Raw genomic sequence first — 16,779 nt, forward strand, 5'->3', positions numbered from 1 at the left:
AAGTTAATGGTAAAGCCTTAGTAACACTGAATGCTGGAGAATCCAGCACTCTGAGGCTGAGGAGATGGGAGTGGTTAAAACACTTGCTGTACAAGTAGGAGGACTGAAGTTTGAGTCTCCCAATCCCATATACGTGGTGGATATGGCAGAGATAGGGATTCCCCAGAGCCAGTTGGTTAGCTAGAGTAGCCATATTGTAGAACTCTGGGTTTGACTGAGAGACCTTGCCTCCATGAATAAGGTTATAGAGCCATAGAGGATGATCCCGACGTCAATCTGGGGGTACCACATGCACAGGCATGCCCATATATGCCCATGTGTGCAAGCATATGTATACAAAATGAAAACATAGATAAAAGTGGACCCCTACCCCCTTGCAAAGAACCCTGAACCCCAGTCCCCAGTCCACATCATATGAACTCTAAGAGATGAGGTGGCTGCTGTTCAGCCCTGTGTTTACGGCAGGAATCTTGGCTCTGGTTTAGCTAAATACCCTTCCCAAGGTCACACTGTGAGTGCTTCCCACCGATGGAAGTCAGAATAGATTTATGCCACAGCAGGGACCCATTAGGAGATCTGCCAGTTGGCTTAGGATCCTGGCTGGCATCTCCTGGAGGAGGAGGCTGGCTGGCACAGGCCAATGGGTATCTGGGGCTGGGGGCTGCTTCTTAGAATTTATATAAGCAGCAGCAGCAGCAGCAGCAGCAGCAGCAGCAGCAGCAGCAGCAGTAGTAGCCTGGGGCAAAACAACCTAAACAAACTCTCTGAGGATGCTTTGGATTTAATCCCAGCAGCTTGGTAAGATAAACAAGATAAAGCTGGTGTGCCTCTAAGGTTGGGGGATCCTATTGCTACTACACTTGAAATATTCATGAGAGGAGGGGAAGGATGGGAAGACAGCTCTAGAAACATATTCCGCTTTGAAAAGTTGGAATTCAAAGGCATGAAAAATGAATTTCGGGAAATTAATGTTGGGGTGGAGAGAAGGGGTGGGCTGATGGGGTGAGGAGAAGGAGTGGGCATAATTATTGCCCAGAAGCAACAAGGAAGGATCTGGGCGGGTGTGTATCAGACTGGCTATGCTCAGAATTTTCCATCAGGCCTGGAATATTTGAAATGTCAGTTGTCTCATATATCACTAGAAGTCAACCCTTGGCTGCATAATGGATGATTCTAGTGAGGATTAAAACGTATAGTGTGCTGGCAGGTGCACGAACTGGGGAGGGTGCGGTGGGGCAGGACAGGAAAGATGAACGGGAGAGCTGAGAAGTGAACTCACTCCTGTATCATGAGTGTAAGGCTTCCATGTACGTGTGTGTGGAGGCTTCAGGTGTGTCGTTCCTCAGGCCCCGTTCTAGTTTGCTTTTTGTTGTGGTTTCTGGTGTTGTGATAAGACAGTGACCAACACCAACATGGAGAGGAAAGGACTTATTTGGTGTACAGGTTATCATCTACCATTGAGGGATGCCAAGACAGGAACTCGAGGAAGGAGCCTGGTGGCAGGAATTGAAAGCAGAGACCATGGAGGGTCCATGCTTGTTGGTTTACTTCTGTGCTCATGTCCAGTCACCTTCTTTATATGCCCAGGATCATAGTGGGCTGTGCTCTCTTGCATAAATTAGCAATTAAGAGAATACCCCACAGATATGCCCACAGATAGAGGCCATTCCTCACCTGGGGTCTCCTCTTCCCAGGCATGTCAAGTTGACAACCCAGATTACCAATGCAGAGGCAGTGTGTCCAGAGGGTGTTCCCCTTGTTTTTCTTTTTTCTTTTTCTTGTTTTGTTTTGTTTTAAACCATGTCTCTCACTGGCCAGGAACTGGCTGATGCTGCTAGGCTCGATTGGGCAGTGAGTCCCAGGCATCCTCCTGCCTCCACCTTGACTTTTGAATGTGGGTTCTGTTCCTGTACTTCCTCGGCAGCACTTTGTCGACTGGGCCTTCCTCTAAACCTGGCTTTGTTGGACGCATCTTCCACATCTCCAAGCTCAGGTTTTCCTCTTGTGAAAGGCTCTCAGGCTGGGCACCACCTCCATCAACCTCACATCAGACTTCATGATTGTGATGGTTACTCTTCGTTGTCAGCCTTGCCACATCTGGAGTTAACTAACAACCAAGTGGCTGGGTACATGTGGAGGGTTTTTTTTTCCTTAATTAAATAATTTGAAGGGGGAAGGCCCATTTAAAATCTGAATCTTCGAGATGGGAAGATCCACATGTAATCCTTGTTGTTGTTGTTGTTTTCTTTTGTTTGTTTTGGTTTTTTGAGACAGGGTTTCTCTATGTAGCCTTAGCTGTCCTGGAGCTCGTTACTATGTACACCATGCTGACCTTAAACTGGAGCTCACAGAGATCTGCCTGCTTTTGCTTCCCAAGTGCGGGGAGCACAGGCATATGTCATGCCCACCATAATTCAGATCTTTTGAGATGAGAAGATCCATCTTTAACCTGAGCCACACCTTCTGTCCGCAGCCTGTATAAAGAACATGGAAAAAGGAAGCCTGCTCTCTCTTTCCCTGTTTGCTCTTACTCTCGCTGCCTTTACTGCCATTACAGCCTACTTCTTTGAGATTCTAGCATATACCAAAGACCACTGAGACACCCAGCCCTGTGGACTGAACAACTGCTAGAGTTTTGGAACTTCCATTGGATTCTTGGACCTCCATTGGTAAATAGCCATTGTTGTCCTAGCTGAACCATAGCCTACAGGGCATTTTAATAAATCCCCTTTATACACATTCTTTCTCCCCCCCTCTCTCTCCCCCCCCCCCCCGTTCTATTCCTCTAGAAAACCTTGACTAGTACAATAATGTACTTTGAAGTTGAAAGTATTTTTTGGAAAATGGTCAATAATGCTGGGGGGTAGGGAGGGAATATAGATAGTTTGCTTTGATTAATGGCAGCTGTTAGGAAAGGCACTCCTTTCTACAGCATGAATAGAGGCCAGTGGGGGTGTGGCCCCTCTTTAAGGCAAGTCCTTGGAGTATCAAGTAGGAATAGCCATTCTTGAAAGGTGTCAAAGCAAATGACATCTACACGAGTCTCAGACAGCAACCTGAATCACCTGGGTGCTGGTAAACTCGTGAATTGTAGCTGCTTCAGGACTCTCATGTTGGAGTCTTTTTTCCAGACAGATTGCCCGGTTAGCCACATGCAGGGTGAAGCCTGAATAACAACAATTCTGTTTCAGCTGGTGTGCTGGTTAGTTTTTATCAGCTTGGTACACACTAAAGACACTTAAGAGAGGGAAACTTGATTGAGGAATTGCCTCCATCAGATTGGCCTGTGGTCATGTCTGAGGCATTTAAAATGATGAACTCCACAGGGTCCAGATCACTGTGGATATTGCCGATGCTAGGCACATGGTCTGGGGTATATAAGAAAGCAAACTGAGCAAACCAAGAGGATCAGGTCAGTAAACAGCATTGCTGTGGGCTCTGATTCAGTTTCTGTCTCAACTTCTTTCAGGGATGGACTAACTTTGACATGGACATATAAGATGAAATGAACCCTTTCTCCTCAAGTAGGTTTTGGTCAGTGTTTTATCAAATATTTCAGCCAATAGAATATACTCATGTACACACTTATGCACACATGCTCAGGCTGGGCTGGCAGGCCTAGGAATCTGCTAGATTATAAGTCCAGGCTACCATGTCCCTCTCAGGTCCTCACTCATAATTACAGGGCAAACACTTTACTGAGCTAGCCCTCCGGCTCTTTGTTTTTAACCACTATGTGTGATTGCTTTCCTGAAGCTAAACACAAATGCAGCATTTTGGACAACAGTCAGAAATAGACAGGTTTTCTGCTCTCATGTTCAATTATGTCACAACTAGTGTGACTTCTTGTCCTGATTTGTCCAGGTCTGGGCAGTTTCCTGGAGTGTGGTGCTTTACGCACTGGAAAGGGGATTATTGGCTCATCACTCTTGTAACATCCAGACTCTAAGCATGCCCACTTGTGACTTGATTGCCACAGTCAGGGTACTGAGCACATATTTTGCACAAATCACTGATGATATATGGCCCAAATCCCAGATCTAGCCTCCTCTCTCCCCTGTAGTGCTGAGGGACTGTGGCCAAGTTCCTCTGTTCTGAAAATATTTATCTGTGAGGCCAGAGATGTCCAATCTTTTAACAGCGTGACATGATGCTGTTGTGGACAGATGCCATGGGCTGTTTCCATGATTATTTTGTGATGCTTGCAGCCTGTAAACAGCAGGTTAGACACACCTGTGTAAGGTTCTACATAAAGTCAGAGAGCATGCAAGTAGACCAGCACTCATCCTCTGAGCATTTCTGAAGTTCATTTGAGGCCTAAGTCAGTTGGACTTGGAGTGATATAAGGTAAAAATCACCAAGGCTCAGTGTCAACACGAGAGGTGTCCATCTGACCTTGGGCATACCCCTTCATCTGTCTGGTCCTGGGTGTCCTCATCTGTACTCCAAATGGGAGACAGCTCTGGGGGAAAATGTCCAGCACAGGGACACAGCTGTTGGCAGTAGAGTCAGGATGCAAAGCTATACTGTGTGGCTCCAAAGTTTCCACCCAGATACTCTGCAATGCTGTCTCCTTCACCTATTTCTAAGGAGATGTAGAGATAAAGAGACATACCAATTAGGAACCCTAAACCAGGAGGTGGCCATGAGGGCACTGCAGAAAGTGTTTGCAGAAGTATCTCTTTACTACTGACATCCTGACAGCACCTCTGGCTCTGGACACCTGCTGGACTCACCCTCTGGCTGCAGAGTGCCCTGAAGCTTCCCCGGCAGAATTCATTTGATGTGATCAGCAGGCTTGAGGCATAGCTCAGGCCCTAGGAACTTCCCTTCTTCATGGAGAAATGAAACTAGAATCTTCTAAGAGCAGCTGGCCTGTCATCTGAGTCTCACTGAGGAGTGGCAGGAAGGAGTCCGTTGGCTCAGTGAACCTGTGGCTGTGGCACCTGCTGGACATCTTTGATCTGTTGTGGTGCACTGCCAGGGAGAGCAAAGCCTGGTTTTCTTGGCTTTCTCTCTCTCTCTTGTCACTTAAGAATAAAAGTGACCGTCTCTCCTGTATTACTTCTTTCTTATTCCCGCCCCCCCCAACAGCTAGTCACTACATTATTCAAAGCATAAAGAAGAGGGCCAGAAAGTATATTCAGTAAACCTTATAAGATGCACACATCAGTGTGTGTTAAGTTTTATGCTGAACCTTTCATATATACAATTTTTCTTAACTCTCACAATAACCTTAAAGATAGCATTCTTTTTATTCACAGGATACATATAAATGTGCCCAGAAAGGCCAAGTAACTTTAACACACACACACACACACACACACACACACACACACACACACACACAGAGAGAGAGAGAGAGAGAGAGAGAGAGAGAGAGAGAGAGAGAGAAAGAGAGACAGAGAGAGAGAGCAAAAATGCAAATTTAGTTGTGTCTTTCTCCAAACACACCACCATTGTCTTGTACTGTTTTCTATGTAGGAACATGGTTTCATCATTTAGACATGCACACATGCACTTTCTGTAACACATCTGCAGATATGCATCCTGTGTTATATGCACATGTATACTGGGTACACATTGTTGTGTGCACCTGTGCCCTGTCACCTATTACTGCACAAGAAACAAGCCCCAAAGCTGGAGTAGGCTATACACACAAGTACTTACGTCTCATGCCTAGGTCTAAGGGTTAGCTCTGGAGGATTGATTTGGGTCGTGACCAAGCTCAGGTTCAAACTCCTGTATTTGCTTGCGATGCTCAAATTGGAACAATAGTGCATTCTTAGCAGCTTCTAAAAGGGTGGGTAGAGCCATCTGGTGCCATCCAGGCTGGGCTGAATATGAGGCTGCTTCTTCCCTCATTTTGATGGGAGAACCCAGCCTGATGGCTAATGGGGAAGGACCTATGCTCCTTCCACGGTGGAGGGAACTGTGGACACCTGACTGCTTAGTAATGGTGGCCATCAACAAAACAAATAAGTGCTGGCAAGGATTTGGATAAAAGGGAACTATTGTGCACTGCTGGTGGGAGCGTAAAAGAGTACAGCCACAATGGAAACCATTATGGAACTTCATCCAAACAAACAAGCAAGACACAGGTATGGCATGTGACCCACCCTTCTGCTTCTAGGTATAAAGAACTTCAAATGTCTTGCAGAGACACCTCATGTAAGGGCATGCCACAGAATCATGCACAGTAGCTGAGCTGTGGAGCCAGCTAGGTCTCTGTAGAGGATCAGATGAACACAATGTGGTTTATAGACATACTGGATCTTTTCGGCCACAAAGATGAATGAAGTTATATCATTCTCAGGGAAATGTATGCCTCAAGAGAGCATCATATTAGATGGATTAAACCTGTCTCAGGAAAGCAAATATTAAATGTTTTCTCTTGTTTGTGGGTCCAAGATTTTATCTAGATACATAAACCTTATGTGTACAGACAGCATCAGAGTAGAATGAAACTATCCTGGGTCCCAGGGGTCTGGTGGGGGGAGGGAGGGAGAGAGAGAGGAGGATAGTGGGATGCAGGGGTGGGGGGGTATGCTCAAAGCACATGATATTCTTCTATGAAATGGCTGTATGTATAATATAATATAATATAATAATGCAGTATAATAAATACAGTATAATAAAACAATCTGGACAAAACCACAATAAAACCAATACTGTGGTATGTCACATTTTCAGCATGTCAGGTTGTACTTGAGCAGTTTGCTCCCATGAACCCAGATCTGATGAATTTGTTTATGGGCCTTTATTGAGTGTTGATTTCCTTATTTGAAAAGTGGGGTTTAAAATGGCTGGCTTGTGCTGAGAGTCAGCTTTGAGCTGAGCGCATGAGCTTCCCCATGTTGTAAAGAGGGGCAACGACTTGAACTGCACAGCTACCAATGTCACCTGTGATCTCACAGACCCCTCTAAGAGCCTCACAAAATGGTGTGTGACAGGGGTGTGAAGCCGGTCCCCACTTCATGAAACACAGGAAGGAGTAAAAGTAAAGGGTAGGTAAAATCCAAAGGCGCCCATCAGTGTCAGCTGCTCTTGTTAAAATGAAGATCAAGAAAGCTCAAGCAAGGCTGTGGCTATGGTGTTACCTCAGCCAGTAAAGTGTTTGCTGTGCAAAGCCAGAACCCTGAACCCACAAAAGCCAGATGTGGTGGTATATGCTTTAATCCCAGCACTGGGGAATCAGAGACAGGGAGACCCCTGGTGTTCACTGGCAGCCAGTCTAGTTGAACTGGCAAGGTCCAGGCTAGTATGAGACCCTGTCTCAAAAATAAAGGCTGAAACTTCCTGAGTAATGACTCCTGAAGTTGACCTATGGTCTCCACATGTGTGTACATACACACTCCACATTAGTGTATATGTACCCCCACATGTGTACCACATGCATACATGTGGGCACAAGTTGAGGTTGGGTCTATTGCTATGTATTGTAATGCTAAATTCTGTACCCAAAGGTCTAGACCTATAAATGACTTCTCAAGTTTACAAGTTTTTCTTGTGCAAACCTCGGTTCTTCGGTTCTTGATTTAAAACTATTGGTTAAATAAAATTGGCTGCACCCAACTACTAGAGGGATTAGAGGTAGATAGATGGGTTTGGAGTGACCTGGTTGGAGGAGGAGAAACCAGGGGGAGAAGGAGAAAGAAGAAGGAGGAGAGAGGAAGCCGCCATAAGGGGAGAGGAGCCATGAGCACATGGCCAGGAGAAACAGCAAGAATTGAGAACACCGCTGGGGAGGTAGCCAGACCAGCAGTTAGAAGAGCAGCCTAGGAGGGACTCCCCAGTAATTGTCAAGGCTGAATAAAGTAACTGTAGTCTGAGTCTCACTTATTTGTAAGCTAGTTGGGGATAAGCTTAAATTGGACTACATTATACCACACACACACACACACACACACACACACACACACACACACACACACATTGTCATGCTTCTCCCATCTAAGTACTAGCCAGGCCCGATCTTGCTAAGCTTCCAGGCTCAGACAAGATCCATTGTGTTCAGGGTGATATGGCCGTAGACTTGTTATTGCTTCTCAAGCCCATGCTTGTAGATTGTTTTCTGTTAGCCCCATCTTGTGTTCTACTGAGGCTGCCTCCTTCCTGTCTATGATCTTTTTACTTATAGACTTCCCCTAAGGTTTGTTCTTCTTGACTTGGCATAAGCCCACATTCCTGTGGAACCATCTGGACATATTTTACTGGTGTAATTCTGCCTGGCTAACCCATGACCCAGGACGGACTCAGTTTTCTATCCCAAGCAGAGTTTCTTGCTGGGCACTGCAGGCTGACTGTAGCATTCCAACCAGAGAACAGGAATCACAACTTCCTGTAACTCCAGGTCCAGGGTATCTGACACCCTCGTCTGAACTCTGCTGGAAGCTGCTGCTGTAGTGGTTTGGATGACATGGCCCCCATGGTCTTGGGCATTTGAATACTTGTTTCTCGGTTGATGTCACTATTTTGACAGCTTAGGAGGTGCAGCCTTGATGGAGGAAGTATGTCACTGGGAGTAAGCAGGCTTTGAGGTTTGCTGAGCTTTGAGACATCCCCCGACCCCGACCCCCCGACTCCTGTACTCCCTCTCTGCTTTGTATGTGACGTCTGAGGTGCAAGGTCTCAGTTTCTGTTCCCGACTCCATGCCTGCCTCTTTCTCACCATCTCAGAATTCTATCCCTCTGGAGTCAGCTCCACCCCACCCCCCAACCCTTTCTTCTGTAAATTGCCTTGGTCATGGTGTTTTATCACAACCACAGAAAAGAAACTGATATGCCTACATTCATAAACATACAATTTAAAATAATAAAAACAAATCCTATAAAAGTGTTAAGTCAACCAGGGAAGAGGCAGTGGAAGGCCTTCAGATGCTTTCTGACAGCAACTTGGATGTGCTGAGGCTGGCTGGGTGGGTGGGAGTGGTTCTTGCTGCCTGCAGAGTCCCCTCAGAGCTGTCAAACAGGAATCTTTGTAGTTTCGACAGTCTGTTAATAATAGTATCAGGGAAATACATTCTGTTTACAAATGCATGACCTTTACTTTTTTTTTTTTTTCCTTTCTCTCTCTCTAAGAATTTCCCAAGATGCACCTAGTCAGTGTGGAAGGGTCTGGTGCTGCCTGGAGCACTGAGCAAGCTTGCATTGGCCAACTGATCATTGCTGTAGCAATTTGCTCCTGATCTCAAGGTCGATGTTGAATAATTTTAGCTGGGTTAAGTCTCCTGTATTGAGTAACTGGAAAATAAGCCGTGAAGGTGGGTTGCAGGAGGACAGGAAGCAGTGCATCTTTTGTAGAATCCTTTGATTTTTAGAGAGACAAGAAAGCTGCTAGCTCTTCCATGAAAGGGCTAGGCAGCCCTGAACAGGGCAGAAGGGAACAGACTAGGAACAATTATCCAGCATATGCTTGTCAATGTCCTGGGATGCTCTCATGCTAAGTAACCTACATTGTGAATAAATGCTGGGGATTAAGAAACTGAGGGCTGTGCTGATGGCTCAGCCAGTAGAGTGCTGGCCTCAAAGCATGAGGAGCAGGGCTTCATTTCCCAGAACCCACTTTAAAAATGCCAGGCGTAGAGACACACATCTGTAATCCCAGTTCTAGAGGGGTGGAGACAGGTGCAGCCCTGTGGCTGGCTGACCAGCTAGCCTACCTGATGAGTTCCAGGACAATGAGAGACCTTGTCTCGAAAAATAAGGTGGGTGGATAGTTCCTGAGGAGTGATACTGAGGTTGTCTCTGGACTCACATGTGTGCACAAAAATGTGCACTGGCACACATATGTGCATCTGTACATACACATGTGCACCTGAACATACATGTGTACTTGTACATTCAAACGTGTACCTGTACACACATATGCATCTGCAGACACAGTGTATTTCCACCCACACATGCACACATAAAACTGAGGGTGAAGAACTGTGGAGATAGGGTTGTGTCTGGGTAAAGACCATGTTCTCTCTCTCTCTCTCTCTCTCTCTCTCTCTCTCTCTCTCTCTCTCTCTCTCTCTCTTGTCCTCCAAGGTCAGCCTTCAATGTACCATCGCTCTCTGGCCACCTATAGGCAGCATGGCTCTGTGCCCAACTAAGAGCACCATGGCTTTGTGTCTGTCTAGAAGTACCACTATTAGGGCACATCAGTGGAGTGTCACAGACACAAATAATCCTCATTCATCTCATTTGGTTCTTACAAAGTACATCTTGCTTTTATCTCATCTTACAGTTGTGGAAACTGAGGCACAAGGAGGCAGAGCCCCATGACTGAGACCCTAGATCAGGGCTAGGATTTCATTTCCAGCCATCTAGCCCTTAAGTCTCAAGTGTGTAGTCTTTTAGCATGGATTTCTGGTCATAAGATGTCTTTTCTTTAGTTAATCTTGGATCTATACTTTTGCTTGTCTTTGAGTCTTTGCAGTCTTCTCCCTAAACTGATGATAATTCTATCCACTTATTTGTTTGTTATTGAATGTTTGTTTAGTTATTAGTTGAGGCAGGGTTGGTCTTGATGTAGTCCAGGCTGGCCTTGAACTCACCATCCATTTTGCCTCAGTCTTCTGAGTGCTAGGATTACAGGTGTGCATTGCCACACCCAGCTAGTTCTCCTGTCAGCCCGAGCCTTAGTTTGGCCTCTTTGAGGAAGACTTTGGACAAGATATCTCCTTCCTTGTCCCTTTGCTTTTTCCCATCAAAGCAGTCAGTGAAATATGTTTTATAACAAGTCTGCTATTGTCAGTGACTCAAATGTCTAGAATGTGTGGGCAGAGCAATCCTCCTTCCCTCAAGGAGATAAGCTCTGGGGACCAGAACCAGAACCAGAGTCTTTGGAGACCCACTGATACTTTCTTTAATTGCTGTTCAATTAGTTTATTTAATGTAACGAATTTATTTCTTGTCATTATGAAAGAGGCTCACACACCGAAAAACTGGAACACCTAGAAAGGAAGGAAAACACCATTTTAGAGCCTTCTTCTCCATGCCTGTCTTCTTCCCTTTTTATTAAAGATACTTACAACTTCATTATGAATATATATTTGTAATTGAATACTTTTTTCTCACTTAGTGAAATAGGATTTTTCCAGGTGTAGTCATACAGTTAAAAAAATAATCATGCTTCTGCTTATTTTTATCTCCTTTGAATAAAGGAATCAGCTAATGTATACAAGGAGAAAAGTCAGCAGAGTTTCTAATGAACAGCCTCTGGCCCTTCTCTCCTCTGCCTCCTCCCAAATTCTGATTCCCAATGGCAACTGTTAGCGATGCTGTTCCATTTTTAGGACTTTCTGGTGTTTATCTCTGTCAATCCAAAGAAGACGCTTACACAGCCGTTTCTTGATTTATCATTTTAAGACACTGTCTATTGACTCACTGGATTCAGCCTATTGACATGCCCGTTCCTCCCCCAATTTGCTCTCCATTTTCTCCCTCTTTATCTGTAAAAATGCTCATGGAAAAATCCCAGCAAGAAGGTTACAGATTCCACAGCATCTTCTGCACCAAGACAGTGCTCAGCACTAGAGTACAATGAGACAATTCCATCACACATCAAGGGAAGATGTGCAATATCTGTCATCCAATAAGAAACTTCGTTCAGGCTGGTGAGATGGCCCAGTAGGCAAATGCATTTGTTGCCAAGCCTGATGTTCTGAGTTCAGTTCCTGGGACAACATAGTAAAAGGAGAAAACTGACTTTTGCTGGCTGTCCTCTGACCTCCACATGCATACTATGGCACATAACACACACATAAACACACACACACACACACACACACACACACACACACACACACAGAGAGAGAGAGAGAGAGAGAGAGAGAGAGAGAGAGAGAGAGAGAAAGAGACAGAGAGAGAGACAGAGAGAGAGAATGTATAAAATTCCCTTAAAATAGCCATTTTTTTTTAAAGAAAGAAAATCACCTAATAAACTTAGGGTTTGTATTGCTGTGATGACCAAAAGCAACGTGGGGAGGAAAGGGTTTATTTGGTTCACCCTTCCACAGCACACTTCATCATTAAAGAAATTCAGGGCATAAACTCTAGGCAGGAACTCGGAGATAGGAGCTGAAGCAGAGGTCACAGAGGAGTGCCAGTTACTGGCTTGCTCAGCTTGATTTCTCACACAGCTCAGGCCCCCCTGCCCATGGACGGCCCCACTCTCAGTGGGCTGGTCCCTCTCACATTAATTATTAATTAAGGAAATGCCTCATAAATTTGCAGGCAATCAAATGGAAGCATTTTTTGAATTGAGGTTCACCTTCCAAGATAATTCTAGCTTTTGTCAAGTTGACAGAAAACCACCCCAAACTCCTGACCACTTTGGTGAGTCTTCAAGTGGGCTCTTCGTGCCTACCCCTCCCAGATAGTCTAGAGTCTCATGTCTCTTTCTTTCGGGTTTCCTGCTGTGACAGTGGCAGGTTAAAGATGACTACAGATATCTGGGTACTTCAGTTGTAGGAGTGGGTCTCTTTCCCTTTCTTAGCCAGCTCTGACTGCTGGAATATATGCCTGTGATGTGTAAGGGCTGTGGTCCTCATTGTCCAGAGGTCAGGGTGTCTTTGCTTACTATCTCCTGGAACTTTTCATCTTAAAGCCCTTAGTCACTTGTAGAATCTCTGAGGCCCCTGCTAGGGAGACACATGGAGAGGCCTCTAGACATCGTGGAGAAAAGGAGGGGGTCCCTCTGAGATTCCAGCTCTCTTGATTTCTCAAGGGCTAGCATGTCACTGAAGCTGTCTGGGACCCTTCAGCCCAGAGCCATCTGGATGCCATAGCCTCAGTGGACATCATGTGGAGCAGAATAATGACCCAGATGGATGCTGCTTGAGTCCCCGACACTCACATTTCTGAGATATGATAAAAACTCAGTGTGCTTCACAGGATGCTGGGAGTTAGTCATCTGTCAGCTCCTTCCCACCGGCTTTCGAGTGCATCAAAAATTTCTCCACCCTGAACTTCCTACCTTCAACACATGGCTCATCCTGGCAGCTGCAGAAGATCAGAATCTCTGGGAGTTGTGATGGAGGCTCTTATCCCAAACCCAGCATGACCAGAATCATCCTTTGTACATTTAAAAAGTTTATTATTTATTTAATGTAATGGATGATAGGAGAATCTTCTACTATTGAGCTATATTTCAAATCTTTAATTTTTTGAATTATTTGTTTGTGCACGTTTGAGTATGAGCAAGTGTGTGTGTGTGCGCGTGCGCGTGTGCGTGTGCGTGTGCGTGTGCGTGTGTGTGTGTGTGTGTGTGTGTGTGTGATATGTGTATGGAGGTCAGAGAACAGCCTCAACTGTCATTGTCTGCTGCTATCCACCTTGCTTTTTGAGACAGGTTTTCTTATTGGTTTAGAAATCACCAAGCAGGCAAGGCTGACTGGCCAGTGAGCTCCAGAGATGGTTCTGTCTCTATGCACCTGGCACTGGAATTATAACTGTGTGCTACCACAGCTTGCTCTTTTAAAAATGTGAATTCTGTGAGATTGAATTTAGGTCCTCATGCTTGAAGGTCAGGCATATTCCCAGTATAGGGATTGCCTCAGCCCTTAACGTAATTAAAAGAATTTATTTAACCTAATGTATAAATGGGTGCTCATAAGGGCCAGAGGGATGCAAGCTCCCTGGGAGCTGTGGTTCCAGGCATTTGTGAGCTCCTGTCATGGGTTCTTAGATATGAATTCTGCTCCTCCGATAGAGCAGTAAGTGCTTTTAACCATGGAGCATCTCTCCAACCACTGAAGTAACCTTTATTTGGGTGTCAAATATTGTGAACCACACTTTCTTGTGTACTAGTTAGTTGCGTATTGGGTGCTGTTCTGACATCAGCTTTGAGCCAAAGATCCTGCTCTTCTTATGCTTTCTTGTGAGTATGAAGAAAACCATAAACATTCAGAGCACATGGCCCTTGCACTGCCAGAGTCACTGGGAACACTAAGCCTACACACTCAGCATTCTGAAGTGGTTGTGTAATATTGGACTGAAGAGCCACACTATCACTTAATGAACCCTCTAGCGATGGGCTCATTAAATTACTTTCTCCAATAGGAACCGTTGCAGAAGCCTAAGAATTCTGAGTTCAAGTTTAATCAGCAAACATGGAAAGGTCAGTCTTCATGGAGAGAGCAGCCTCTCCTACATTTGGGACTGAGGCCAGACTTTTGGTGACACAGGAAGTAGGATGGCCCTGTGTTGGACCATCGTATTCTTCATTCCTCTTACCAGCAGGTGGGATGAAAGACCTTGGCCATCACCTGTAAAGTCTCCCATGTCTCCCAGTCTTTGACTAAACCCGGCTCCCCATTCTCTGTTGTCTCCAGGTCTAGACTCAGGTATCTAAGTGGACACCTTACCTCTATGTTCACTCTGTGCCATCTCCTTAGCCTGCATTACTTGTCTGTACTGAATGTCTTACCTTTTCTTCCATAGACCTCCAGCTCCTGGAATGAATGAGATATGACAGATGTTGCTGCACTGCCAGCATCCCCTCTGGACTCCTACCATTATCCCTTGCAGCAATACCTAGGCTCTCTGCAGCTATTAGGGTACACAGAGTCCTTGTAGGCCAGAGACATGGAAACCCAGGAAAGTGTCCCTTCAGGTACCCACTGAGGGTGGCTGTCCCCCATCCCCACCCTAGGGTGATGCATGCTCCATGATGGCCTCAGGAGACCCCACTGAGACTGAGCCTTAGGTGCCATAGTCGTGACCTGTTCATCAAGCTGACCTGGACTGCCTTCCTTGTTCTCTTACTTACCTCACACTCCTGCCTCTGTTTCTGAGGATAACTTTATAAAGAAACCACTTGACTTCTTTTCCAGTTTTTGACTGTTACTGTGATACAATGCTCTGACCAAGGCAGTGTGTGGTGGCAAGTCGCCCTGACTTGGACTTGTAGGGGCACGTGGATGTTTGTGGTTTTGAGACCAGACAGAGCTATACAGTGAGACCCTCTCAAAAGCAAACACAAACAGCAACATAGCAATTTGACAAAAGCAACTCACGGGATGAAAGGATTTGTCTCACAATTCCACATTGCGGTTCATCACTGAAGGAGTCAGGGCAGGAACTCATGCAGAACTTGAAGCAGAAAATGTGGAGGGATGTCCCTTGCTCATTCGCAGGCTTGTGCTTACTTATCTAACTCAGGGCCACCTGCCTAGGGGATGGTGCCACCCACAGTGGGATGGGTCCTCTTATGTATCAATTGACAATCAAGAGAGTCTGCACCGACAACCTGATCTAGACCGTTTTTCAATTTCCCCAAATCTTGGCTTTCGAGAGTCTAGCTGTGGAGAGTTGACAGAGGTAACAAGGCCAAGTTCCAATATTTCTCTTAGGCTCACTTCTGTGAAACCCAAGCTAAGACAAGGAAGGATAGTAGGAGCTGGGGATACAACTTGGTTTTGAAACGCGGTTAAGCATGACATCCTTGGGGTGAGTAATTTCTCAGCTGAGACTGAGGATGAGTGAGATGCATCTGAGACAGCAGGCATGGTAAGGTGTTCTTGGCCCAGGGAGCAGCAAATGCAAAGGTCCTGGGGCAGGAGTGGTGGAGTAGCCAGGATGAGTTGGAGTGTGTGGTGGGCATTCTGGGAAAATACACAACCTGAAAGCGACCTTACCTTTACACTTCTTTCTCTCCCAGTTTTGTTTTCTGTCAATACACTTTTCTTTCAGTTCTGTTATGGCCTGGTTTCATTTAAGTGCATCTGAAATGAAATCTCTAATGTTAACAGTCTTGTCAGATGTGAAGGCCTCATTTCCCTCTGGTTCTTTTTCACTGAACGCTGTCTATGAGTTTCTGGGGAGGATATGAGGGTTTTGATTTTTTTTTTTTTTGGTATGACCACATTATGTTAATTTTCCTATTGTCTCAGAGTATGAGAACATAAAAGCAATAACTCATTTATATGAAGGCTGAATGCGCTGAGAGGTTGTCATGGAAACCAGGGGGAACTATTCGTGTTGGCTTGAGTACACTGAATAACCCCTGTTAAAAGATTGAACACAGAACTTATTTACCCAATTGGGTGGTATGTGGAAAAGATGAAAAAATCAACACGATAAATTAGATTTTTTTTTTCTCCTTTTGGTTGGAGCAAGGAGAGGATGAATAACTGCTGGGGGTGTATGATTTTTATTTAAACAATCTTTTTTATATCCTGAATATTTTACAGTCTTGATGCAGAATGGGTGTGGGGTTGGTTGGGGAGGAACTGAGGGGTGAAGATAATGGGGGAACTGTGTGTGGAAAAGGTAAGCGGTAAGCTTAGGGTGCATGTGACTCTTGATGTGCAGACCCTGAGCCCATTCACGGTCAACCCTCTGGGACCTCTGTCAGGGTGGGTGGAGAAACATGAACATTGGTAGCTGTCTTAATTAGGATTCCTAATTCTGTGAAGAGACACCGTGACCACAGCAACTCTTACAAAGGAAAACATTTAACTGGAGCTGGCTTACAGTTTCAGAGGGTGAGTCTATCATCATCATGGCTGGCAGTATGGCAGCATGCAGGAAGACATGGTGCTGGAGAAGAAGCCGAGAGTTTCTACAGCTTGATCTGCAGGCAGCAGAAGTGACTGTGAGCCACAATTGGGAGTAGCTTGAGCATATAAAACCTCAAAGCTTGCCTCCACAGTGACACACTTCCTCCAACAAGGTCACACACTCCCTGTGGCCGATGAATCTGTGGGGCCGTTCCTATTCACACCGCCACACCACCACCTTCTGCTTTGCTTCTGGAAGGGCTGTTTCTTTTAAGGTTGACTTCTT

The 16,779-nt window shown here is 45.4% G+C and overlaps 1 long non-coding RNA gene across 4 annotated transcripts in view; it reads left to right on the plus strand.

Moving 5' to 3' along the window:
- Positions 1 to 709: 709 nt before the first annotated feature.
- Positions 710 to 16,779, plus strand: part of LOC117699048 (uncharacterized) — an 87,833-nt gene continuing 71,763 nt past the window's right edge. For all 4 annotated transcript variants that reach the window (XR_013112927.1, XR_013112926.1, XR_013112925.1 and 1 more), the window contains exon 1: positions 710 to 798. This is a non-coding gene — a long non-coding RNA (uncharacterized LOC117699048). The remainder of the gene's footprint in view (positions 799 to 16,779) is intronic.

Source organism: Arvicanthis niloticus, chromosome 1 (assembly GCF_011762505.2).
Source record: "Arvicanthis niloticus isolate mArvNil1 chromosome 1, mArvNil1.pat.X, whole genome shotgun sequence".
In the NCBI taxonomy this organism is placed as follows: domain Eukaryota; kingdom Metazoa; phylum Chordata; class Mammalia; order Rodentia; family Muridae; genus Arvicanthis; species Arvicanthis niloticus.